This window comes from Moschus berezovskii, chromosome 2, assembly GCF_049115385.1.
Source record: "Moschus berezovskii isolate FMDL1 chromosome 2, NW_MosBer_1.0, whole genome shotgun sequence".
NCBI lineage: Eukaryota > Metazoa > Chordata > Mammalia > Artiodactyla > Moschidae > Moschus > Moschus berezovskii.
The window spans coordinates 101,737,261-101,765,183 of record NC_142461.1 but is presented as its reverse complement, the minus strand read 5'-3'; the positions used below and the strand labels follow the sequence as shown (position 1 = coordinate 101,765,183).

Genomic DNA, 27,923 nt, shown 5'->3' with positions numbered 1-27,923 from the left:
AGGTGGACTGTAAAGAAAGCTGAGCACCAAAGAACTGATGCTTTTGAACTGTGGTGTTGGAGAAGACTCTTGGGAGTCCCTTGGACAGCAAGGAGATCCAACCATTCCATCCTAGAGGCAATCAGTCCTGGGTGTTCAATGGAAGGACTGATGTTGAAGCTGAAATTCCAAAACTTTGGCCACCTGATGCGAAGAGCTCACTCATTTGTAAAGACCCCGATGCTGGGAAAGATTGACGGCAGGAGGAGAAGGGGACGACAGAGGATGAGATGGTTGGATGGCATCTCTGACTCAATGGACATGGGATTGGGTGGACTCTGGGAGTTGGTGATGGACAGGGAGGCCTGGCATGCTGTGGTTCATGGGGTCACAAATAGACACGACTGAGTGACTGAACTGAACTGAAACCAGGCATCTGCATAAGCACCTGAAGGTCTTTTATTTTTTTCTACTGTGGTAAAAATGCATAACATAGAATTTACCATCTTAACCGTTTCTGATTGTACAATTCAGTAGTGTTAATTTGAATATATTCACACTGTTCTGCAACCAATCTCCTGAACTATTTCGTTTTTCAGAATTGAAACTCTATGCACATTAAACTCCCCATATTCCCTCCCTCTGGTTCTTGGCAGCCACTGCTCTACTTGCTGTTTCTATGAATTTGGTAACTCTAAATACCTCCTATTAGTGGGATCATATGATATTTTTTGTTGTGTAACTAGCTTATTTCACTTTGCATGAAGTCTCAAGGTTCATCCATATTGTAGCATGTGAGAGAATTTCCTTCCTTTTTAAAGCTGAATAATATTCGATTTATATATATATGTATGTAAAATGTTTTGGGAGACTCCAAAATCACTGCAGGTGATGACTGCAGCCATGAAATTGAAAGATACTTGCTCCTTGGAAGAAAAGCTATGACCAACCTAGACAGCATATTAAAAAGCAGAGACATTACTTTACCAGCAGAGGTCCATGTAGATAAAGCTATGGTTTTTCCAGTAGTCATGTATGGATGTGAGAGCTGGACTATAAAGAAAGCTGAATGCCGAAGAACTGATGCTTTTGAACTGTGGTGCTGGAAAGGACTCTTGAGAGTCCCTTGGATAGCAAGGAGACCCAACCAGTCAATCCTAAAGGAAATCAGCCCTGAATATTCTCTGGAAGGACATGCTAAAGCTGAAACTCCAATATTTTGGCCTCCTGATGCAAAGAACTGACTAATTGGGAAAGACCCTGCTGCTGGGAAAGATTGAAGGCAGGAGGAGAAGGGGACAACAGAGGATGAGATGGTTGCATGGCATCACTGATGCGTTGTACCTGAGTTTGAGTAAGCTCCGGGAGTTGGTGATGGACAGGGAGACCTGGCATGCTGCAGTCCATGGGATCACAGAATCAGACATGACTGAGCAACTAAACTGAAATGATATATATATGTGAGCTCCCCAGGTGCTGCTGCTGCTGCTGCTAAGTTGCTTCAGTCGTGTCTGACTCTGTGCGACCCCATAGATGGCAGCCCACCAGGCTCCCCCATCCCTGGGATTCCCCAGGTGCTGCTAGTAGTAAAGAATCTGTCTGCCAGTGCAGGTAGATGCAAGAGACTCGAGTTTGATCCCTGGGTCAGGAAGATCCCCTGGAGTAGGAGAGGATGACCCACTCCAGTATTCTTTGCTGAAAAATTCTCATGGACAGAGGAGCTTGGTGAGCTATGGCCCTTGGAATCGCAAAGAGCCAGACATGATTGAGCAATTGTGCAGTAGCGTTTGCGTGCACACACACACACACACACACACATATATACACCACAATTTCTTTATCCATTCATCCTCCAGTGGACACTTAAGTTCCTTCCATGTCTTCATTATTGTGATATCATCATTTTAAAATGACATTTTAATTGGTTTGTTAAGCATAGGTTTACATGTAACAGTATCACAGCAATTTAAAAACTTCAAAATTGCTTTCATTTGGTAATGTTTGTACTTCTTACAGTTTCAGCAAATACACTGGTTTAGTTTTATAATTTTGTCCTAATTCAGAAAAAATATAATTTCAATCGGTTTGGCTTTTCATTTAAAGAGAATTATCATTACAGTTTTTTCTCTTTACATTGGTTTTTGCAATAATAAAGACATCTTCAGGTGCCGTATGAGAACTTTGAAGAGATGAATGCAAGTGTGATTCAGTGAAGATCTTCTTGGGGTGATTTGGCTGACATCATTTTGTATCCTCATTGGCTTTCTTTTCTCTGTTAATGCACCTCATGCTTCTATTTTTTAACAATTTAAAAAATGTAAAATAACATGTAAATCTTCATGGCAACCTTGCCAGTTTTCAGGTGTCATACAGGGATTGAATATCATTCGTGTACATGATATACATTTAAGGTTCTAAGCCTATTCCTTTTTGCTTTCTGAGAAAGTTATTATCTCTATTATTTAAAATAGATTTACAAGCTCACTATTTCGTCATTTAAAAATATAAACACTATGAAACAATTTATGAAACTTCTTGAGAACTTTTAACTTAACAGTAATGAATTATAAGCTCTTTGTGCACAAAACTGTCTTCTTCACATTTGTCATTTGGTGTTGGAGCTTAAGTCCTCCAACTTGTTTCCAGAATCCAAGTATTTTCTGGATTAAGTAGGTTTCTAAATGTGTAACTATAATTATTTACTCATATTCAGTAAATCTGTATATAATGTTACTCAAACTGTGATACAGATACTTTATATTAATTTTTCTTTTATAAAGTACCATTTGAAGAAAGATAAATAAATGAGGACTTGGGGACCAAACTAATTATCAAATCTCTGTAGTAGCAATAACTCATTTAGATCGTTGCCTCACAGATATCATCTGCATTGGTTAAAGAATCTGTTGGACAATTGCAGTAATCCAGACCACTTTTTAATGTAGATTTCAATGGAGAGGTGGGAAAAGAGTTGATTTTATTTTAGTTAAATGTTAATAATTCAGAGAGGATATTTCTATCTTTGAAGGAAGCTGAATTCATTATTTTCTGAAGTTGTACTTGTCCTTTTACAAGAAACACTCTATTTCTAATCTATTTTGTCTATTTTAAGTATTGTATTGTGATTATTTTTGTATACTGAATATTGGACTTACTAGGCAAACTGGAGAAGGTTTATTATTAGTGATTATACTCTTAAAATAAAATAAAACTATATTTTAAGAAGAAAGATGTCTTCTTGAAGATTTAAATCTGTGAGTGCATAGAAATATTTTTTTCCAAAGAATAAAAATTTATCACACTGTAACATGTGTACAACCTGCCAATTTAATTTTATCTTTGGTTGAGTAAAATGTTAATATTAAGTACTGAGAAATTAATACTAATAAGCTCTGATATGCTATTTTAATTATTTGTTATAAGCATGCTTAATGAAAGAAAGGTATAAAGTTTTACTAGAAGTTGACTTCTCCCTTTTGTATGTGTTAAATTTAAGTACTTTTTCTGAAATAAATTAAAATTATAGCAATATAAAATTGTTTTAGAGTACAAATTATTTCAGAATATGATTTTAATTGTAATTTAATATTTAGAAAAAAAGTTTTATTCTGTTTTACACATACCTTTAGAAGCGCAATTTATAAATATTCCATATATTTTTAATCAGGACATTGGAATTAATATGAAGTTTTTCCTTTTAATTGTGAATTATCATTGTATGAAAACTGGTATGAAATATGAATAAAATTTTGATGAGAATATGGCTTCTCTTTTTAAAGAAACTCTCTAATAATATTTTCTCCTTTAACCAAAGTTTATATCCCTTTACATTTTAAAAATTACACTCCAGGGTTTATCTCCCCTTTGAAATGATGTTAGGTAATGATTTTCTTTGTATGTGGATTCGTCTATCAAAAGGCAATTTTTATATTATTTTACATACATTCATTTTATCTCACCAATGAAATTATAATAAGCTTAAACATGGAAACTATTCTCTTTTGGTTTTCCCTTGTGTGCGTGCTCTGTTGCATCCAACTCTTTGTGACCCTGTGGACTGTAGCCCGCCAGGCTCCTCTCTGTCCGTGGAATTTTCCTGACAAAAATACTGAAATGGATTGCCATTTCCTTCTCCAGGGGATCTTCCTGACACAGGGATCAAACCCACGTCTCCTGAGTCTCCTACAATGGCAGGTAGATTCTTTACCACCTGTGGAAGCACTTTGGTTTTCCCTTAGTTCTTAGTAAAAAGGGTTTAATAAGTTAGCTAACGAGCAATGTAGGATCAAAATGCAAGGTTAATTCTGTACTTGCTGCTTTTCCCTTTATTTTTGGGCACTTGTGTTTTGGTTGTATCTGTAGGTGAAAATAATAATTTTAATTATTTCTAAATGAAATACTTTGTATTTCTCAACTTTTCATATGTACAAAAATGTTAAATCTTCAGTCAGTCAGGATTAAGAGTATTTCAAAAGATTGCCTGTACAGCTTCAATATTGTTCAGACATTAATATGATTTGTTGTATATAAAACTGAAAAGAATCTTAAAATCTATTATGGTCAGTACTCTCATTTTAGAAAACCAAATATTTGCCAGCCAATTTATAGCAGAAACTCCAGAAAAAAGAACTAATTCCTAATGCATTTTTTTTTCTGAAAATCAGATGATTTTATTTCTTTTTAATATATTATTTGTTCATATTATTTTATAAAGATGATCATATTTCATATCTATTTCTGTTAATAGTATCACCATTTCCCACATCAGACTATGAACCCTATTGTCATTCTGCATTACTCTCCTTCCTCTGGCTCTAGATAACCAAACTTAAAACTGGCTGTGTTCTAGCTTCAGAATTTTTGCCTTCTTTGTTGTCCTGTCATTTCCACCACCACCCTAATTAGGTGTGTTTAGATCACTTATTAGTTTACTTACCATCTTCTCTGTCTCCAGGATCATGTCTCCTCTTCTAGTCATTAAGCATTGTCATATCAACATACTAACATAGCTGAAATCATTATTTCTTTTTCCATGTCTTTGTTTATACTATTCCCTCTTTTGTGAAGATTCTGTTTCTACCTTTGCATATGTATTCAAATGTTGCGTATCCTTTAAGACCCAACACAAATAGCATTTCCTTTTCAGTGCTAGCATCCACCTAAAAGGAGTGCCACTTGAAACTCTAGGGTAGTATCTGTAGGATTGGTGTCTATAATCATTTAATGATTAGACATGGTATCCTATCATCATAGAGTACTAGAGCAGGAAGAGTCTTTAGACTTGGCTCCTTCTAGTCACCTTACTTTACAAGCGAGTAAGTGGTTTTTCTAGATAAATGACTAAGTACTTGGGAGTCTCAGAGCAAAGATGTAATTAGACTTGTCTCTTAACCTTTAATCCAGAATTTCTTCTTGTGTAACATACTTACTTCCTCTCACTGTAAAATACCTTGTCTTTTATATGGTTTTTCAGGAGTGTATTCATTATTTCCTCTACTTGAGGCCGAGAATCTTGTTTTAAACTTTTTTATACTCCCCTTAATGTTTTGCACAGAGTAGGTCTTAATTAATTAGTTGTTTTGTAGAGAATTGCTTTTGCTTTCAGATAAAAGCAGTATTTTGAGAAAGGTTATGATTTCCATTTTTATAAATATTGATGGGATTATACTACTTTTGTTTAAAAGAAACAGAAGCAGAATTTTTTAATAGTTTTTAACAGTTTGCATCTATTTCCCCCAAACAAAAATAGTAGAAAATAACAAAATGTTATTGAAAATTTTTCTTTCATTGCTAAATAATTGGGTTTCACTTCTTTACAGTGTTAGGAACACAGATTTGAGTGCAAAACTAAATACTTTATCATTTGTTCGTTGCATTACTGTTTCCCATTTTTAAGGGAATAAAATGTTTTATATGGAATAAATTTTATAGCAGAGTATATTAAATGAAAATATGATATAGTCCCGTTGTCTTACTTATTAAGCCATTACTGAAAACTACTTAATACAGTCTTTTCACATTTTAAAATTTTATGAATATATCTGATTTAAAGCAAGTAAGTAAAGCAACAAAAATTATAGCAAATATATACACTTTAAAATTCCTTTGCAACTCTGCATGAATAAAAATGGTACATTAGAGGGCAGTTTAAATACCTATCAGGTGAATAAAGCATGGGCTTCATGCTTATAGTTGAGGATATATATATCATCTGCATTAGATGTATTACTAGAGGTGATGTCAAGGTGAAAGCAGGCTTGCAGAATGGTTGGAAATCATTGATATTCTGACTTGGAGGCTGTAAATGGCTCAGTGGCAGATGGAGTCTTTGTCAAGGAAGAAAAATGGCAGCTTTGGAGTATCATAGATGTTTTGCTAGCAGCTCAGCACACAGTCTATGACCTTCTAGTATTCAGGAGTCTTTCTTATTCCTCTAATAAATTGTCTTCAGCTTTTATTCACCTAACATAGATAAACAGTACTTATTTTAGTACAAATTGAGGTGTTTCATTATAGAGAAACATCAATATGTTTTATTATCTGATTCTTAATTTAAGCTTTTAAGAGAACATGCATTTTTTGGAATCAGAAATCTTTCTCAGATAGTTTGCAAGAGTAAAAACAATAGAGTTTAATTATAAAAAATGTATTTTTAGAATTACAGAATGTTAAAGCTAGAAAATATGTTAAAAGTCGTAGACAGACTTACTCATTTTAAAGGCACTGAGTCTCATACAGTGCAATTCAACCAATGTCACTAAGTTAGTTCATGAAAAATGTTAGGTGACTCTTAACTTTTGACTTGTTACATATATAAAATAGCTTTAGTTATGAAGGTAGAAGAAACTAGTCTTTTTTTTTTAATTGGAGGCTAATTATTTTACAATATTGAAACTAGTCTTTTTGAATAAAACTTAGAATACCACAGAATACACCTACTTATTTGTGACAGCTGCATAATAAGCATATATAATTTTTCAGACTTTTATTTACTATTCAACTGCACATGTTTTTATTGGAAGGAATTCAGGTTTCTCATTTTAATCACCATCAGATTGCTGTACAGAAAAAATTTTGTTGAGTGAGGAGTTTGTACGTGGTTCAAATATATATTTTGTGTTGACTTATTTGTATATTTTTAAAAGCCCTTTCTTTTGGAAGTAGCATTTCATATTAAAATATTTGAGGGTTTTATAGATTTTATCCTGAGATGTTTTGAAGTCTTGTTGCATTAGTCAGAAATCCAGTTTTTAGAGGAATATAGGTCCCCATGAAAGTATACTACCATGTGGCGTATGTTCAGTTGAACAGCTGATTTATATTGAAGAGTAATAAGTCATGGCTAAAATGAAAAATGGGAAGCGTTACACAACTAAAACTTACTAAAGCATTTGACAGTTGCTAAAGTTATAGAGCCACCTCATGCGAAGAGTTGACTCACTGGAAAAGACTGATGCTGGGAGGGATTGGGAGCAGGAGAAGGGGACGACAGAGAATGAGATGGCTGGATGGCATCACCGACTCGATGAACATGAGTTTGAGTGAACTCCGGGAGTTGGTGATGGACAGGGAGGCCTGGCGTGCTGTGATTCATGGGGTCGCAAAGAGTTGGACACAACTGAGCAACTGAACTGAACTGAAAGTTATAGAAAGGAATCTCTGTACATTGTGGAAGAAAACTACCCTTTGTTTTAGAAGGTCAAGGTTACTGTATTCAGCACTTCAACTTGTAGTCTTCCTCAATCCAGTGTCTAAAAAAGTAGAGTTAAAGAGAAATTTAATATTCAAAGTAGTGTCCATGCATTTTCTAAAGGTAAAATTACACAATATTCCAATTGTTTTTGATTAGAAGAAAAATTTGAAATATTATAGCTGAAAACTTTCAAAATCTCAAAGTCATTTTTTTCTTTTGTTTTATTTTTTGTAGGATAAAACTAGCTCAGTTCAGTTCAGTTCAGTCGCTCAGTCATGTCCGACTCTTTGCGACCCCATGAACCGCAGCACGCGAGGCCTCCCTGTCCATCACCAACTCCTGGAATTTACCCAAACTTATGTCCATTGAGTCGGTGATGCCATCCAACCATCTCATCCTCTGTCATCCCCTTCTCCTCCCGCCTTCAATCTTTCCCAACATCAGGGTCTTTTCCAAAGAATCAGCTCTTTGCATGAGGTGGCCAAAATATTGGAGTTTCAGCTTGAACATCAGTCCTTCCAGTGAACACCCAGGACTGATTTCCTTTAGGATGGACTGGTTGGATCTCCTTGCAGTCCAAGGGACTCTCAAGAGTCTTCTCCAACACCACAGTTCAAAAGCATCAATTCTTCAGTGCTTAGCTTGCTTTATAGTCCAACTCTCACATCCATACATGACCACTGGAAAAACCGTAGGCTTCACTAGATGGACCTTTGTTGGCAAAGTAATGTCTCTGCTTTTTAATATGCTGTCTAAGTTGGTCATAACTTTTCTTCCAAGGAGTAAGCGTCTTTTAATTTCATGGCTGCAGTTACCATCTGCAGTGATTTTGGAGACCAGAAAAATAAAGTCAGCCACTGTTTCCCCATCTATTTGCTATGGGACCGGATGCCATGATCTTAGTTTTTTGAATGCTGAGCTTCAAGCCAGCTTTTTTACTCTTCTCTTTCCCTTCATCTAGAGGCTTTTTAGTTGCTCTTTACTTTCTGCCATTAGAGTGGTATCATCTGCACATCTGAGGCACTCTATCAGATCTAATCCCTTGAATCTATTCATCACCTCAACTGTATAATCATTAAGGATTTTATTTAGGTCATACCTGAATGGCCTAATGGCTTTCCCAGCTTTTCTCAGTTTAAGCCTGAAGTTTGTAATCAGAAGTTTATAATCTGAGCCACAGTCAGCTCCAGGTCTTATTTTTACTGAATGTATGTGTGTTAGTCACTTAGTCATGTCCAACTCTTTGTGACCCCACAGACTGCAGCCCTCCAGGCTCCTCTGTTCATGGAATTCTCCAGTTAAGAATACTGGAGTGAGTAGCCATTCCCTTCTGCAAGAGATCTTCCCGACCAAGGGATTGAACCCTGGTCTTCTGCCTTGCAGATGAATTCTTTACTGTCTGAGCTGCCAAGGAAGCCAGTCAGTTCCAAGTCTTATTTTTACTGACTGTATAGATTTTCTCTATCTTTGGCTGCAAAGAATATAATCAATCATATTTTGGTATTGACTATCTGGTGATGTTCATGTGTGGAGTCAACTCTTGGGTTGTTGAAAAAGGCTGTTTGCTATACTACAGTGTTGCCTTGACAAAACTCTGTTAGTCTTTGCCCTGCTTCATTTTGTACTCCAAGGCCAAACTTGACTATTATTCTGGGCATCTTTTGACTTCTTCCTTTTGCATTCCAATCCCCTGTAATGAAAAGGACATCTTTTTTTGGTATTAGTTCTAGAAGGTATTGCAGGTCTTCATAGAACTGGTCAACTTCAGCTTCTTTGGCATTAGTAGTTGAGGCATAGACTTGAATTACTGTGATGTTGAATGGTTTGCCTTAGAAACGAACTGAGATCATTCTTTGGTTTTTGACATTGTTTCCAAGTACTGCATTTCAGACTTTTTTGTACATATAATGGTCATCTGAATTAAATTCATCCATTCAACTCCATTTTAGTTCACTGATTCCTAAACTGTCAATGTTCCCACTTGCCATCTCATGCTTGATCATGTCCAATTTACACTGATTCATGGATCTATTGTTCCAGGTTCCTATGCAGTACTGTTCTTTACAGCTTCCCATTAATACAGAATAAAATTTAATCTCATTTATAGGGCATGTGAAATCTTTCACAATCTGTCTCCTGTCTAAATTTTGCATAAATTTCCTATAATTAGTATTTGCCAACTTTGAAACCGTTTATACTTTCTTAAAGCAGGTAGTGTGTGTATAGCCCTTTTGCTTTTGTTCAGTGCTATCATTTCTTCCTGACACAGCCTTCCCTCTGTGAGTGAAAGTGAAGTCGCTCAGTCGTGTCCGACTCTTAGCGACCCCATGGACCCCTACTAGGCTCCTCTGTCCATGGGATTCTCCAGGCAAGAGGACTGGAGTGGGTTGCCATTGCCTTCTCCTCCCTCTGTGAGTAGCCATTCTTAAAAGTTTAGAACAGACATACTGTTGTCCAAGAATACTTTCAAGCTTTTCCTGGCTAAGTGAGATACCCTGTTATACAATTCTGTCAAAGCACTTAAAGCAATTAAGTAAAACTCCACTCTCTATATCCTGTACCTTTATCTATATCTTAAGTGCTTCATAATTTAAATGGATACCAATAAATGTGGAAAATAACTCTACTTAAAGTAGTTGAAAGCTTTCTGATAAACAGATCTATCAGTTTCCTTCTTTTCCAGTTCAAAGTATGTTTGGAATAATTATATATATAAATGTAAAACTTTTAGAAGAAAACAGAAGAGAAAATCTATACGTTCTACCTTGGTGAAGAATTCTTACACATGACACAAAAAGGACAACCCTTAAAAATTAGTTAATTGGACTTTACAAATATTAAAACTGTTTAGTTTGCAAAATACCTGTTATGACAATGAAAAAATAAGACATATACTAAGAGAAAATACTGAAAAATCACATATCTGACAAAGGACTCCCATCTAGGTTATATATAAAAACTCTCAAAACAGAACAATAAAAATGCCAACAGTCTAATTAGAAAACTGGACCAAAGACCTGAAGGAACATTTCACCAAAGAGGGTAACTAGATGTCAAATGAGAATATAAAAAGATATTTAACATCATTACCCATCAGAGAAATGCAGAAGTGAACTATCATTAGTCACTTATCAGATCAGCTGAAATAAAGATTAGTGACAATGTCAACCACTGGCAGGAATGTGGAGAAATTGAGCTCTTATTCATACAACCACTCTGGAAAAGTATTTGGCAGTTTCTTTGAAACAAAAATAAAAAACTAAATATATACTTAATACATGACCCAGCAACTGCACTCCAGAGCATTTATCCCAGCAAAATGACTGTACGTGGTTGTTCATAGGAGCTTTATTTATAATAGACCAAGTTGGAAACTATCAAAATGTCTTATACTGTTTGGTGTGTCCATACCATGGAATACTACTCAGCAATAATAAAAAAAATCAACTGTTGATACATAAGTCCTAAAGGACATTAAGCTTAGTGAAAAAAAGTCAATCTCAAAAGGCCACTCAATAATTCCATTTATGTAAGATGAAGTTATAGAGATTGAGAACAAATTTGTGATATTTGTGGTAACACGGGAGAAGGCAATGGCAAGCCACTCCAGTACTCTTGCCTAGAAAATCCCATGGATGGAGGAGCCTGGTAGCTGCAGTCCATGGGGTCGCTAAGGGTCGGACAGGACTGAGCGACTTCACTTTCACTTTTCACTTTCACACATTGGAGAAGGAAATGGCAACCCACTCCAGTGTTCTTGCCTGGAGAATACTAGGGACGGGGGAGCCTGGTGGGCTGCCATCTATGGGGTCACACAGAGTTGGACACGACTGAAGTGACTTAGCAGCAGCAGCAGTGGTAACACGGGGTGATATGGGTGTGACTGTAAAGGAGTAGCATGAAAAAGATCTTTATGGTGATGGAGTAGGTTTATATCTTGATTGCAGTGCTGGTTTAATGAATTTACACCTGGAATAAGATGAGTTAGAACTATACATACACGTTGTAGGTACTGACAATTTAATTATATACATTGTAACCGTTAGTGGGACCTGAGTGATGAGTATATGAGATCTCACTGTACTATTTTGGCAACTTTCTGTAAATATATAGTTATTTCAAATTAATAGTTAAAAAATTATGTTTTTCTTCTACTCTTCCACTTATCTCTGATAAAGAAATCGTTTGTTTTGCCTTGCACCCCCATGTTCACTGCAGCACTACTTACAATATCGAAGACATAGAAGCAGCCTAATGTCCACTGATGAATGAATAAGGAAAATGTGTTATATATTTATAAAATGAAGTATTTTTCAGCCATTAAAGAAGGAAATGCTGTCTTTTGTAGCAATGTGGATGGTTTAAGGATGTTATGCTAAATGAAATAAGACAGAGAAAGACAAATACTCTATGATCTCACTTACATGTGGGATCTAAAAAAACAGAAACAAAAGTCCAAACTCATAGATATAATACAAAGAACAGGTTAGTGGTTGCCAGAGGTGGGAGGTGGGTAAAATTATTGAGGGTTGTAAAAAAAGTACAGACTTTCAGTTATAAAGTAAGTCAATCCTGGTAAAAAATAAACACAGAAAAAATGTTTGCTTCCTTACTATGCCTAAGACTTTATTCATGCTTATCCTCTTCTGTGTCATCCAGAGACTTGTTTCACTGACCATTCATAAGACATATCCATCTTCTCCTTTCTTGATTGATTTCTGATTGTCCTATCTCAAATAAAATGATAAATAGAAATAAACAAACCAAGAAAACCTTTACATCATTCAAGTGGTTGTATATTAAAGATACATATCCGTGTTAACATGTGTAGCTCTAGTTTATTTATTTTAACTGCTATTTTGTTGTTCAGCCGCTCAGTCATGTCTGACTCTTTGTGACCCCATGGACTGCAGCATGCCAGGCTTCCCTGTTCTTCGCTGTCTCCCAGAGTTTACTCAAACTCATGTCCTTTGAGTCGATGATGCCATGCAACCATCTCATCCTCTGTCGCCCGCTCCTCCTCCTACGCTCAGTCTTTCCCAGCATCAGCGTCTTTTCCAATGAGTTGGCTCTTCACTATACATTTCATTATAAAAACACACCACAATCTTCTGTATTCTAGAATTTCACTACACAAATGATATTGTAGTTTATACTTTTGTATATGACTGTATGAGAATTTTTCTAGGTTATATATCTGAAAGTGGAATTGCCATGGAATGGACTACCTGCAGCTTTGATTTTATGAAATATTGCTTAATATTTTTCTACAGTGGTTATATGAGTTAATGCTGTAAGTGCATAAGTGGATAAGAGATTTCCTTGTCTACATTTTTCCCAGCCTTTGGATTTTCCTTAAATTTTGCCTTCCCATTCCATCTATGTACATTTCATGTATGTAGAATCTGCTTTGAAGTCCAATAGATTTACATCTCCAGTATAATTTTTTTTGTGTCTTGCTCTTTGATCAGTCAAGGAGTAAGAAAATAAGTGATTCATCTTATATTTCATATTCATATTCCATTTTCCATATCTCCGTATTTCTGACTCTACTGCCACAATATTAGTTCAGACCCTTATTCTTGCCTAAACTGTTTGAACAGACACTATTCTAATATCCATCTTGGAAATCTCCTTCTGCTGCAACTCATCCTACTTAAAACTGCTAGGTCAGTATTTCTAATACAAGTAGTTCACTACTTTGGCAGTGTTGAATAAACTTAACACTTAAAGTGACATTCATAGTTGTTTCTAAAAAGGTCCTAGAGTAACTTTTCAGCCACATCTCCTACTATTTTCTATATATGCCTTATATACTAGCCAGACTAGATTATTCACTTATTATTGATTAATTAATCAAACCATAGATATTAAAAGCTTTTGTAATGCTATGTTATTGTTGTTCAGTTGCTAAGTCGTGCTAGACTCTTTTTCAACCCCAGGGACTATAGCCCATCAGGCTACACTGTCCATGGGATTTCCCAGGCAAGAATACTGGAATGGGTTGCCATGTCTTTCTCCATGGTATCTCCCCAGATCAGGAATTGAACCCGTGTCTTCTGCATTGGCAGGCAGATTCTTTACCACTGAGCTGCCGCAGAAGCCCTTCCCTACACTTAGGATGCTTTTTTCCTGTAGTTCCTCCACCTAGCCATCTTTTCCTTTCAAATATCCTACATGCTTTTCAAGGTCTACTTAAGATGTTAGAGTTCTATGAAGTTTTCCTCAGTTAATTTTACTTCTATAGTACTATATTGTTTTTATGGCATATACTGTATTCCATGTATTTGTCTTAGGTTTCCATTGTGAGTAAGTACTTTGTCCATTCATCTGTATTATCCTTATAGCACTTAACATAATGTCCTGTATAATGTAGGCAAACAATTAACTGAAATAATTTAATTGAAGATAACACCGTGGTCATGTATGGATGTGAGAGTTGGACTGTGAAGAAAGCTGATCATCGAAGAATTGATGCTTTTGAACTGTGGTGTTGGAGAAGACTCTTGAGAGTCCCTTGTACTGCAAGGAGATCCAACCAGTCCATTCTGAAGGAGATCAATCCTGGGTGTTCATTGGAAGGACTGATGCTAAAGCTGAAACTGCAATACTTTGGCCACCTCATGCGACGAGTTGACTCACTGGAAAAGACTCTGATGCTGGGAAAGGTTGGGGGCGGGAGGAGAAGGGGACGATAGAGAATGAGATGGCTGGATGGCATCACCGACTCTGTGGACATGAGTTTGAGTGAACTCCGGGAGTTGGTGATGGACAGGGAGGCCTGGCGTGCTGTGATTCATGGGGTAGCGGAGAGTCAGACACGACTGAGCGACTGAACTGAGCTAAACTGAACATATTAGTTAAATCCAGGTTCCCCATTTAGACCTATTCGGGAAAAGATCAATTTTCATCATTAAAAAATGCTGAATTATGTAATATTATCTAGTATTCTTACTTTAATAAAACAGTATAGAATAAACAGTGGGTTTCTATATAGTGATCTTTACAGCTTGCCTTGATGAAAAGTAAAGTTTATTTGTGATTAACATAATAGTTGTTCAGCTCACTTTTAAACCCTTATGTAATTCTCTTAAATCAGTTTTTCAAACTGTATTTTGAGTAATGTGTAAGTTGGTTCTGTTGAGATGTTCTGCCTACTGCTGGGTGCTTCCTCTGCCCCAAGGAAAGTGAAAAAGAAAGTGAAAGCCACTCAGTCATGTCTGACTCTTTGAGACCCCATGGACTATACAGTCTATGGATTTCTCCAGGCCAGAATACTGGAGTGGGTAGCCTTTCCCTTCTCCAGGGGATCTTCCCAACCCAGGGATTGAACCCAGGACTTCCGTATCATGGGTGGATTCTTTTCAGCTGAGCCACAAGGGAAGTCCAAGAATACTGGAGTGGGTAGCCTATCCCTTATCCAGTGGATCTTCCCAACCCAGGGATTGAACCGGGGTCTCCTGCATTGCAGGCAGATTCTTTACCAACTGAGCTATCAGGGAATCCCAAGAAGCAGCTCTTTATTTATTTATTTTTTACTATACAGGGCTTCTTCGGGATCTTATTTAAGAAAGGATTTTTTTGCATAAGTATTTTAAAATAATTACTAAAACTGTATAATACTTCAGTTTTATCCATTTATTTAATGTTTTCTAAGATCTTGCAAAATATGATTCCTGCCCACTTATTTTGTATTGCTACAAATTAAAAATCTATAGTCCATGTGAATATGAAACTTCAAATAACTAAGCAAATAGTAGGAAAATGGGCTTTGTACATGACAAATAGTACATTTTCTGAGTATTTTGAATTTTAATATGGATTTTTTATTATTAGAATTTCAGAAGTTATTGAAATTGATGTACATATTGCTAGGTAGGCTAAAGAATTTTCTAGACCATGGCTTCTTAAATTTTAATGTGCATAAGATTCTGATTCAGTAGGTCTGGACTAGTGCTTGAGATTATTTCTAACAAGTGGTTTCTATGTTACCAGTCTGTGGACCACAGTTGGAGTAGCAATGAGCTTGATAACTTTCCAAAGCCTATCACTACATTTTATTAGGATTACATCCTTTGCCTTAGTGAAAGTAGATTTTCAGTGTTACTATAGACATTTATTTAACTGTTTCTCTACATTCTGATTTATATTTTGCCATTTTTAATAGAAATTTGTTTTTGTTTTTTTTTAGGAACATACTTTGTGAGTGGATTAATGTTTGCTTTGTGACTATGTAGTTCTTTGTTTAAAATTATCCTTCAGTATTTTTAAGATGGTTAGCCTTGAGAATTATTAGACTGTCAATGGCAACTTTCAGCAAATTTAATAGGGAATATATGTTTGGTTTACTTTTTTAGTAGAACTGTTATACTTATTAACTTTTGTTATTTTGCAGGATATTGTTTGATGTTAGATATTGTTATTATAAAAAATAAAATGGAAATAATTTTGTTTGGCTGAAGTATGTTTTAGCCGGTATAAGTCCTGCTTTAAATTAAAAACTATTATTGTCATAAATTAGTAGATATACCACAGTAGTTTAGGCTGTTAATTTTATCTGTAGTAAATATGCGTTGAAAACCTAATTTCTGTAAATGAACAAACAATAGGAGAGACAGTCATTTAGTTGAATAGCTTGTACTCCAAAAGCTATGAACCCAGTAATGCTTTTCTTAAGACATATACTGTCAAAATATTAGTTTTTGGGCTTTTATAGAAAATGTTAGTAACTAAATCATAAATTTAAATGCTAAATTTTAAAGAAAATTCTCAGAATTACATATTTTTGATGAATGGATGTTGGTAATTAACTTTGTAGACTAGAACAGAAGAATGCTTTTGGGGAGAAGGTTACAATTTTTGTCTAAATACATGGTTGTCATATTAATCTTCTATTATTTCACTTAAGAATTGTCAGTAGTAGGAACTATTGGAAAAACTACGTTATTCCTAAAGTGACTTTAAAATATATTATTATTTTCTTATTTCTTATTAAGTAAGCACTAATATTGCTATAAAAGGTTTTATATGGAATATATGTAAATGATAAAAGTTTTCTTCACACCTGCTTCAACAATTTTGTATAGAAATAAACCTCTTTTGTTTTTTCTGGTAACATCCATTGATTCCTCCCCCGCCACCCGAAGATACGTTAACGGTGCTGGTGGAAGCAGAACAATTGGAATTTACATTAAAAGTAAATGTGACGAATAAAAAGCAATATGGTATAATGTTATAGTCTTCATTTTGCTTTACCAAAGTTCCAAAATCTAAAGGACAGAAATACTGACAAGGTCAAGAAAAATGAAAGCAAGAACAAACGATGCAAAAAGAAAATGACACTGAGGTCTTGGTTTAATACATATGTATTCCAGGTTGATGGTTGATTTCATTAGCAGATCTCATTGTTATGCAATGTCTGTTCTTCTGCAGCAAAATGAATATTGTATTTTTACATGCTCTGTGTGTATCTATTATGTTACAATAAATGAAAAAAATACATATATATACCTTTTTTTTTTACCCTTTCCAGTTTACTCTTTTCAGTTTGTCCTTTAGGAAAAGAAAGAAAATTGAATTATATTCTTCCTTTTGTTGTCAAGTTTATTCAAATTGTTTCAGTTTATAATATAGATATATATTTCCTACTTTTGTTCCTGAAATAAACATTTGTTAGCCAGTTAATAGTGTAACCATTTAAATTATCCTATAACTTTTAAAATGAATATATCTTGATTGATTTAAGCTGATAATTAATTATGATGTTAACCATATGCTCTCTAACATTTTTAATGTTAGGATTGATTTTCTTATCACAAAAAAAAAATACTAAGCAAGTTGTACATATTTTGCAAAATGTACATACTGCTACCTTTTCCAACAGCAAAAAGCATATGTTTAGATTTCTATAGTTAGATTTAAATTTTCATAAAATATCAAATTCAGAAATAACAGATTTCAGTGACTCCACATAGGAAGAGTTCATTTAATCAGGGGAGAGACTGCATGACTCTTATGCAGTTATACGAGTTCAAATATGGATCAAACTGTACTGGACACAACTGTCATTTAATTTTAGTCATTTTTAGGTTTGACAATGATTTACAAAATGTATTTCGTTTTTAGTAGTGTTCTCAAAAGTTGTCACAACTAAGAATCCATTGTCAAGCTTGAAAATAGAAAAGCCAAAGTTTTGGTGTAATATGAGTTGATAGTATATCATTTAGAAATTGCCTATATAGTAAAAATTGAGTCTCTGGCTCACTTGATGCAATCCTAATAAATATCTTCTTTATGTTGGACAAGCATAAGCTGTTACAGATATGTACAGAAGTTTTTAATGTATCAACCTAAGATAATTTTTACTTAAATATTTGCATTTTATTGTTCACAATGGGTAATATAAAACAAGAAATTTTAAAATTTAGTCAGGGCGATCCCTAAAATAATTGGAGAGTAATGTAGAGCTAAATCTTGTGGAGAAAGAAGGTTTTCTGGGCTCAGATAGTTAAGCTCTGTGAGAGGGCCTCCTGAAAGTAATGTAATCTAAGCTGATAGTGTGGTAAGGAGGCAATGGGAAACAGCATAAGCAAACTGGTAGGTAAGAGCACATACCCTTGGCATCTTTGGAAGACAGAGAAGAGACCAACCCAAAAGTAACGGAATATATTTACTCCTATTTATTTACCCCACTGCTTTTTGTATCCTTGTAAATTTTAATAGTATTCAGTCCAGATATATTGTATATTGAGGCGCTACCATTGCAGAACTTGTTTAATTTAATTTAAATTTAATTTAATTTAATTGTTAATTAAAATGGGAAATATGAAATTGCTTTTATATTAATTTTAGTCTTCCCCCACCAATAATAGAAAAAGTAAATGCTGTAAAATTATACAAAGATTCATGCTCTATAATAAATTGAAATTGATGCAGACTAACTGAGAAAATAGGAATCTAGACTCTCTAAGTCAGATTTCTGTACCACAGTTACAAATACCAAACTGAGGAGGAATAAAAATCATCAAGAGACTGGGGCTCAAGGCTGTTGAATTGAACAGGATCATAGAAGATCACTAAAGAGGAAGCAAGGAACTGCTTTAAATTAAAAAGAGATCCCTAAGTGTCTAGACCTTTCTACCAGGGTGTTCTCTTTGATCCAGAACCACCATCATCAAGCATGTCCATTTTATGTACTCATCCAACAGATAAATCTGAATTTAGAAAATGAAATATGAATTTGAAATATGAAAGTAGACTGTATATTTAACAAAAGATCTTGGGGATTGTTAGTGTTTTATTAAAGATTCTACTTAGATGAATAGCAGAAACCTTCCTAGTAAGATGGCACATTTTCTGGGTAACTTTTCATCATGTTATGATTTCAGCTTGCCCTGAAGAAAGGTTGAAAGGAGTGTCATATGAAATTTGTTCAGTTTCTGTAAAGATACTCTTGAGAAAATTATTGTTTTGTCCAGTGTTGCATCACTGAAAAGTATGAGGACTTTTCTCTTGATTCTAAGTACTAGGAAAAGCCTTGGTGCTTATTTGAAAAAGTGAAGTTTTTACACAGTGGGAGTTTTATAATGTGATCTTGTTTCCTGCTTTACTTTGATTGCTAGGAAGCTCAGAGCTGAACCACCCACATCTGAGGGTTGTGCAAGACCTTATGACAGGCATTTCTGTGTGCCAGCTTTACATTGTGTTTCATCTTTCTTGCTTCCCTTTATTCATATTAATTTGTTTTTTGAAAGCATTGTTTTATTCATCATATGTCTGTAAGTCATCTTATTTTAGAATAGATAGGATATAAACAGTTATGGGAAGCTTCTTTATTGCCAGTAGAATTTAAGCAAATAAAAGTAGGAGCTCTTGTCCCCTTCCCTATCTTTCACTTTGCGTGGATTTTTTAAGTCATGGAAGACTAATCTCCTCTGTGATTTCTAGACCTTCCAGGGGCAAGGGAATCCTTTCTGAAGATTTTTCTCTGTGCAGAGCTACCAGGTTTAGTTCTTTGTGTCAAGTGTACTCTACAGAGTGCCTGACTGAAAGAACAAGTTGGGTTGAAATACATCTAGAGGAGGAAAAGGTTTCTTTTTCTTACATTAGCTCAGAGGGGGCCTTTTTCTAACACAAAGGGTATCATGTTTGCCTTGGTTTTTGTCCCTGGCCTTTCAACTGAATTATAAACCAAAATTTCCTGACATTTGATAAAAGCTGCTTTGAATGAAACAAAATTTCAAATTTATTTTCTTTACTTCAGTATTTTAATTTCCTTATCTTTTAAATTTGACCCATTTAGTTCAGTTCAGTTGCTCAGTCATGTCCGACTCTGCGACCCCATGAACCGCAACACACCAGGCCTCCCTGTCCATCACCAACTCCCAGAGTTCACCCAAACCCATGTCCATTGTGTTGGGGATGCCATCCAACCATCTCATCCTCTGTTATCCCTCTCTCCTGCCCTCAATCTTTCCCAGTATCAGGGTCTTTTCCAGTGCATCAGCTGTTTGCATCAGGTGGCCAAAGTATTGGAGTTTCAGCTTCAACATCAGTCCTTCCAATGAACACCCAGGACTGATCTCCTTTAGGATGGACTGGTTGGATCTCCTTGTAGTCCAAGGGACTCTCAAGAGTCTTCTCCAACACCACAGTTCAAAAGCATCAATTCTTTGGCAATCAGCTTTCTTTGTAGTCCAACTCTCCCATCCATACATGACCACTGGAAAAACCATTATGGGAAACTAAAATAGTCATGGGTCTTTAAAATAATTGAAATAATAAGTTTCTAATTTAAAATTTTGTTTCCGTATATGAATTACATAGTCAAAACTACCTATTTAGTAAGAATTATTAATATATCTCAAATTATCTATGAAGGAAATAGGGCTATGTTTTGTATTCCAGGTAGTTAACAGGATATTTGAATTATTTAAATGGACCAGGAAATTCACCTGAAACATTTAACCTACTTAGTCGTAATTTTCTGGAAATTTGCTGTTTGCTTCATGTTTCATCATAGTAAAGGTGGTGGTTAGCAACTTGTTGTTTAGTATTTGTTTAGCAATGTTTAGCATTAATGTTGTTCAGTATTAAATATGTACTCCTTTCAAATGATACATATTAAATGTTTGTAATGTGACCTGTTCTCATATTTTGTATTATAGTTTAGTTTTATCTTCTTGGGTGTTCTTTTTGTGGCCATTGATTTTGTATTCACTTTGTTTTGTTTTCTATTTGTCAATACATTAAGTTTTATTTTGCAAATATAATAAATATACACCCGATTTAAGTTATGTAATTTAATACCTTGATTATATTACTGTGAAACAGTTTGCATTAAAATTAAACGATACTGTGTTAGGTTAGGACACAGATGGAGGGCCTTAGAACAAAGGATTTTAAACATAAATGAAACATTGTAGATTAAAAAAAAAAAACCTCTCCATATTCTTAAATTAGTGAATTGGTTTATCATTTTGATGGATTGTGTGTTTGTTTTATACTCTTAGTTAATTTAAGTCAGTCTTCATTTAACTACACTAGAAATTTCAGAGAATGAAAAAGTGATTTGGGGGGGAAAAACTAAGGACAGAGAAACAAATTTCAAGCTTACAACATATATTTTTAAATGCTTAAAGGTAAATATTTTAGATTTTGTTTTCTTTTTAAAATATGAATTTTAAGTGATGCAGGGAATAGCTTTAAGTTATGTAAAGTTTCGATTCATATATTGAGATTTTTTCCTTGTACTGCTACATGAATTATAGTTTTACTTTGCAAGAGCTTGACTTTAATTATAACTCAGAAACTTTATCTTTTTTGTTGAAAGAGTTGAAATTTAAAAACTTATTCCTTATTTAGCAGGTTTTCAAACACTTAATCCTATTTTTTTTTGCTTTTTTTAAAGAGAAAACCTTGTTAGCTAGCGTTGCCTTGTTTTTAAATTTACCTGCCAGGCAGTAATTTTTAAAACCTGCTTAAACAGGTTTGTTTCTCAAGCATTCCTTATTATAACTGTGTGCCTTCGCATGTCAGGAATAAACCCTCCTTTAAAAAAGGAAGAAAAATAGAACTCTTTATGTCTTGACACTAATTAAAATTAAGAAAAGAAAAATTATTTGAGACTTCAACCTCACCTGGCTTAGTTTTGTCACGTGAGCTTTCACGTTTACTGGTGATCTAAGTGCTCCACCTGCCTTTCAGTTTGTTTACCAGGAAATCAAGATGTGTAAACTGCAGGAAGTACTATTTGACCCTCTCCGACAGTATCTCATTACAATAATTGCTAATCTCTGAATAAGACAGCCATGTTTTGTGAGTAACTGAGAGAGAGAGGTTGTGTTAGGTAGATTTTAGGTGTTTCAACAAATAAAGCATTGTAAATGCTTGCTTGGATTATGTTTTCATGATAGCTTTTGATAAAAGACATATGGTGACCTTTGGGGTCAGCAAAGCTAGGACACAATAGTAGGTATTCTTTCATGCCTTTTAACTGAAAAATATCACGGCTTGTTGTTTTGGAGTGCTGTCACTGCTCTGAATCGAAAGGATAATGGCTACTTCCTGATTAAATCCACTCTCCACAGTAAGCTGTTAATGTTATATTGTATGTCTTTTTCTCCTGTAAATGCAATAGTATTTGGTGCTTTCTTTACTTTTTATCATTGTCTTTCAGTAGATATATCTGTTGTAAATATATCCTGAAGTTGAAGTTTATAATTAGAGTAGAAAGTACTGTTTTAAGTTTCGATAATTTTTTTTTTTTTTAATGAAAAGTATTTTTGTTTGGTATTAAATCCAACCTTCTCATATACTGGTTGTTGATTTTGGATAAATAATTTAGCTTTTAAAAAAGACATTGAAGTGATAAATTATATTAAACTGTCACTTTCTTGGCACTCTAAGCAAAATTTTAAAAACAACTTACGTAGTAAATCAGATTCATTTTTTTAGGGAATATTTGGATAAGCTAATTTATTTTTACTTAATATAGTTCATAAATCTATTTAAATATATTGTTAGAACTATTGATAATTGTTTTAATTATCAAGTTAAATTATTTTAAAATTAATTATGAGATCCTTGTGATGTAAAAACAATATTAAGTACTCAGAATATAAGAAGGGGAATAATGAGCTGCTTAGTTTTAATCCTAAAGCTGGCAGTCACTCCATCTGTGTTCTTGGGACAATTATTTAAACTGCTTACCTTAGTTTTCTTGTCTACTGTTCATATGTGTGCTAAGTAAAATGTGTTTTTTGTTTCTTTATGGTAGTACAAACTGTAAAGAAAATGATTATTCATAAGATTTTATAAGACAGACAACTGACTCTGAGTATATAGTAGAAAAATAGTACACAAGGAAATATAGACAAATTATTTCTGTTGTAAAATAGTGGAAAGTAAACTTTAAATACCATGTAATTGTCTTTTTAATTTCAACAAAATTGTTATTTTTGCTAAATCCATAATATAACATTACCAGAGGATTCTACATATTGTTGGATACATGGCTGAAATGAGAAATGGAAAGCCTGGAGGTGATTTAGTGAAGAGTCACAAATACACTTAATTATTTATCTTTTTCTCTCAAGTCTTATTTCTGGAAATGAGATTATTCATAGTAGAGGGAAGAAGGTATGTATATATTATAGGCCATAGAGTTCATCTAAATAGTAAGATGTTTTATTTTTAAACTTTAGTATTAGGTATCCTGATTATATAAAAAATCCCATGAAATTGTTAAACATTGAAGGCAACTATTGAAGATGGTCATAGAAACTAACATTCAGAACTAGTTTTAAAATATTCTGAGATAATGTAATTAACTTTTGTTGAGAGAATTAAGGTACCTTCTTTTGTAAAATGCATATCACAGATATTTTAAGTAACCTGGTGATTTATGTAATTGGTGCAGTCTAAGAAAGATATTTAATGACTGTTCTAGCTTAGTCAAGTTATTGAAGTAGGACTTAAAGGAGTGCATCTATTTAATTTGTAATAATAAATAATAGATGTCACTTATTCAGCCTAATATGTGCAAACTACTGGGCTAATTTATGGTAGGAAAGGCAAGCTTTTACCTTTACCCTCTTAGAGTTCTATTTTGCTGGGCCTGAGAATTGGTGTAAGATCAACAGGAGAAAAAAGCATACATATTTATAATGCAAATTTTATGTGAAATAAGAGTCTGCAAAAGGCATGAAGACCGAGGAAATGGTGAAATACTCTGTTTTTATGTTAAGTTGAACAAAGAGATGCAGTTATGGGAAAGTGACTAAACTATGTGGGGAGACTAAAGGAAGATAAGAATTATTTTAACAAGGTCTGTTTGTTGAGAATTCTCTGTCTCAACTTTTCGTCCTGGATGGTGAGAGTGTTACTTTCCTTCTGGTATAGGAAGGACATCTGTCATATAGTACTTCCATTTCCTGCTTTTAAGAAAAAGAAGGAAGGTCAGAGTGTTTTTCTTTATTTGCTAGTTTTTCGAGTGCGTTAACTCAAAACAGTCAAATTGCCAGAGCGGTGTATTCTGGAGAAGCGTATTCTGAATTCTATTATCAAATTATTTTACAGTCAAGATAATTGCATGAGGTATAGGTACCATCATTATCCCCACTTTTACTGATAAGGAAACAGTTTTAGAGAATTTAAATGATTTCATCAATGTCTTTTAGCTAATAAGTGCCAGAGCAAGACCAGAAAATCTAACAGAATCCATAAAGAACTCAGTCTTCAGTGTCATGCCTTTAAACATTAGGTTTATATTTCGCACATAATAAAGGTGCTAAAGACTTTGATTTAGACAAGTTTTTTTCATCAGTTTATCAAATGTTAGAATCCTTACTGTCAGGCACTATAAGGAAATTCTCTGATATTAATGGAAAGCAAAATAAATACCTTGTTTCAAGAAACTTACAGTTTAGTTGAGTTGAAGGGGCAAAAATATAACAGGCTATTACAATACAATGTGATAACCTATATAATAGGAATAAATTCAAGATACTAAAGGTGACATAAAGAAATATCTAATGTTTCCTTTTATTTATATATTTAATATATATTTGGGGGTGCTGTTCTAGGGATATAAACATAAATAAAACTTATAAAGGTCTGTGCTCTTGGGTAATGTGTATTGGACATGGAGTCAACAGTAAGCATAATAAATAAGTATATAGCAGTTTCCAAAATTTGAAAATTAGGAGGTTTCTTCATTTTCCAGTTTCTTTTAGAACATTGGAGAATCTGGGCCTGTGGAGCCTGCCAAGAACTGGACTGGTCAGCTGGTAGATATCAGAATTTGCAACCTCAGTGGAGGGGGGTCACCCTCAAGTGGATGCTGAAACTTTGGGCTCTCTAAGGAAGGGACTGAACCCTCCTAATCAGAATGCATGATGATTTGTCTCTGCAGGTCTAGGTTTGTGTCCAGCATTGGCAATCTTTAGCAAATCTCTTCGAGAAGTGAGCCCCAGTTTCATCAGATGTAGTGCTAAGTGCAGAAATTCACTAGATAAAATTCATAGAACACTCAAAAGATCTGAAGATGTATATGACTGAAAAATACAAATTGTAATCATTTATATACATGTTTTGCTGTTTAAATGACTCTCAGATTATGGATAAGTAATTTTTTAAAATTAAAAGACCCAAAATTTTAAAAAACAACAAAAAAATAAGTACATAGCATGTTTGAAGGTGACAAGTATTACGGAGGAAAGAAAAAGTGGGTAAGAAAAAGGGTAAGAATGCTGTGGTGGTGATGGGTAGGGTGATGTTTGAGCAAAGATCATGGAAGTTAATTATGCAGGTATCTTAAGAGCCTTCCAAGTAGAGGGCTCAAGGAAAAAGCATGCCTGTTGTGTTCAGACTAATGCACAAAGCCCAGTGTGACTGTTAGAGTGAGCTAGAAACCAGAGTAGGCAGATATGACAGAGATAATTGGGGCTCTACAGAGTACCATAGGGACTTTCATGAGCCATTGCAGGGCTTTCAGTAAATCTGGCTTATGTTTTTAAAGCATCACTCCAGTTGCTATGTTGAGAATGGACTATAGGGAGGCACTGACCACCAGCTAGAAGGCTCTTAGAGTAATCCGATTAAAAGTAGTGGCTTAGATAAGGCTTGTAGGAGTTAAATTTTGGATGTTTTTAAGGTACACCGAAAAGGTTTTCTGATGGATTGTTTGTGGGATATGAGGAAAAGAGAAGTCAAGATGACTTCAAGGTTTTTTCTGAACAACTAGAAGGATGGTGTTGCCATCAACTGTGAGATGGGGATGGTTTTCATAGGGAGCAAGTTTGTGATGCAGTGGAAGATCAGGAGTTTGGTTTTAGACATGGTAGATATTATGTGTTTAATAGATATATGCCAGTGGAGATTGTGGAAAGATTTTCCTGAGGAGTTATCATCTTAAATGAGGCTAAAGAATGAATTGATGGTGATTTATGATGAACTTTGAGAGCATTCTTTATACATTTAAATGAATTTTAGCTTTTCTACTTTACATATTTCCAAACTGGAGTAACATCTAAACATCTAAAGAGTAGTAACATTTAAAAGTAACAAAATTGTTTGTCTTAGCAAAATTATTCTAAGTAGTTAAATTTTCAGAATATTTCTGTATCTGCTATATTCAGGAGTTGTACTGGGTGCTTTTACATATATTGATTCTCACCATTGTGCTATAAGGTAAATTTTATTTCCATTTTACATTTGGAGAAACTGAGTCTGAAGGAGATTGATACATTAATATTAGGTGATGCATCTGGATTCAAATGTAGGTCTTTAGATTATATTTCCCATGCTTCTTATGTTTAAGTTAAAAAATATGTATCTTTACTTTGAAAATTTTTAAACATTTGATTAAGGTTTCAAGGAGTTGTCTTAAAAGCATGAGCTATTCTGTATTGTAGCATAATGATACCCTTGAGACATAGGGTTTGTAGGTTCTTGGTCATGGAGTCAAATCAGTTGTCAGTCTTTTTTGAATTCTTATACAGCTTTCAGTACACTATTACAGATGCTGTCTCCATTCCTCGCCCGTATTCCCATGTGCAGTGCTTAATATGTGCTTAGAAATTTACAGCTGCTATCATCATCATCTTTATCCCTCTTTCTAGTATGCTGTGACCTTGGGAATCTCAAGCCAAGCCTGTATGATCATTTGTAAATTATAAAACCTCAGAGATTAAGGGTATGTTGTTTTGGTTGTTCAGTCGTGTCCGACTCTTTGCAGCACCATGGACTGCAGCATGCCAGGCTTCACTGTCCTTCACTATCTCCCAGAGTTTGCTCAAACTCATATCCATTGAGTCAGTGATGCCATCCAACTATCTCATCCTCTGTCATCCCCTTCTCCTCCTGTCTTCAATCTTTCCCAGTTTCAGGGTCTTTACTAATGAGTCGGCCTTTCACATCAGGTGGCCAAAGTATTGGAACTATTGGGTATTGGAGTAAGGATATGAGGACTATGAAATTAGTGAAGAATGACTTTAAACTTATGTATTTTGTCTGATGGAAACCATCTTTGTTTTCTTCTCTTTATTGACTTTTCTGGGGAATTTGATAAATAGCTATTATTTCTGACTGGAAAAGCAATATTCTGTGAGATGCCAATGAGTATTTTCACTGTAAAAGTGAACATCAGTTGTTCTACTTTAATAGTGAATAGAAATATAATTATTCATTGAAACAGATTCACTTAAGGCAATGATGCCATAATTTAAAAATGTAAACCTTTTGCCTTTAGATCAAATATAGGCTATTTCTTAAATTTTATGTGAGCTAACACTGTTTACATTTACAATACATTTTTAAAGATATACTTAAGAGCAAATCATTCAGATTTTCTATAGGGAAGAAACATTTTAGCAAACACATGGTACATATTTTTTAAAAGTACCAATTAAGAAAAGAAAACCCTGCTGTGGATTAAAATAGCCTGTAAGTCTCAAAGGTCATTTTAAACATATACTAAGGACATAGGTAGAAAATTCACCTAGCCTTTGTATTTATGTTCTGTAAATATGTAATTTTATTCTAAGTGTGCTATGTATTTCTCCAGGTTTTATGCAATTTTCCAAAGGAGTGCTATATATATTCATTCTCCTATTCCTTTCTCTAAAGTCTTCCTTCTGTTTCGTCATTATACCTCAAATTCTGGCATTACCACTCAATGGATATGGGTTTGGGTGGACTCTGGAGTTGGTGATGGACAGGGAGGTCTGGCGTGCTGCTGTTCATGGGGTCG

General features: G+C 34.4%; 1 protein-coding gene across 19 annotated transcripts in view; it reads left to right on the top strand.

The window, feature by feature from the left end:
* Nucleotides 1-27,923, top strand: part of BAZ2B (bromodomain adjacent to zinc finger domain 2B) — a 418,491-nt gene that overhangs the window by 187,995 nt on the left and 202,573 nt on the right. The window contains exon 1 of one of the 19 annotated variants that reach the window (XM_055397434.2): nucleotides 21,615-22,141. The exons of 17 other annotated variants lie outside the window; for them this stretch is intronic. The gene's annotated coding sequence lies outside the window, so the exon portion shown is untranslated. Of the gene's footprint in view, nucleotides 1-21,614; nucleotides 22,260-27,923 lie in introns of those variants that run through there. One more of the 19 variants, XM_055397432.2, reaches the window with a different exon arrangement.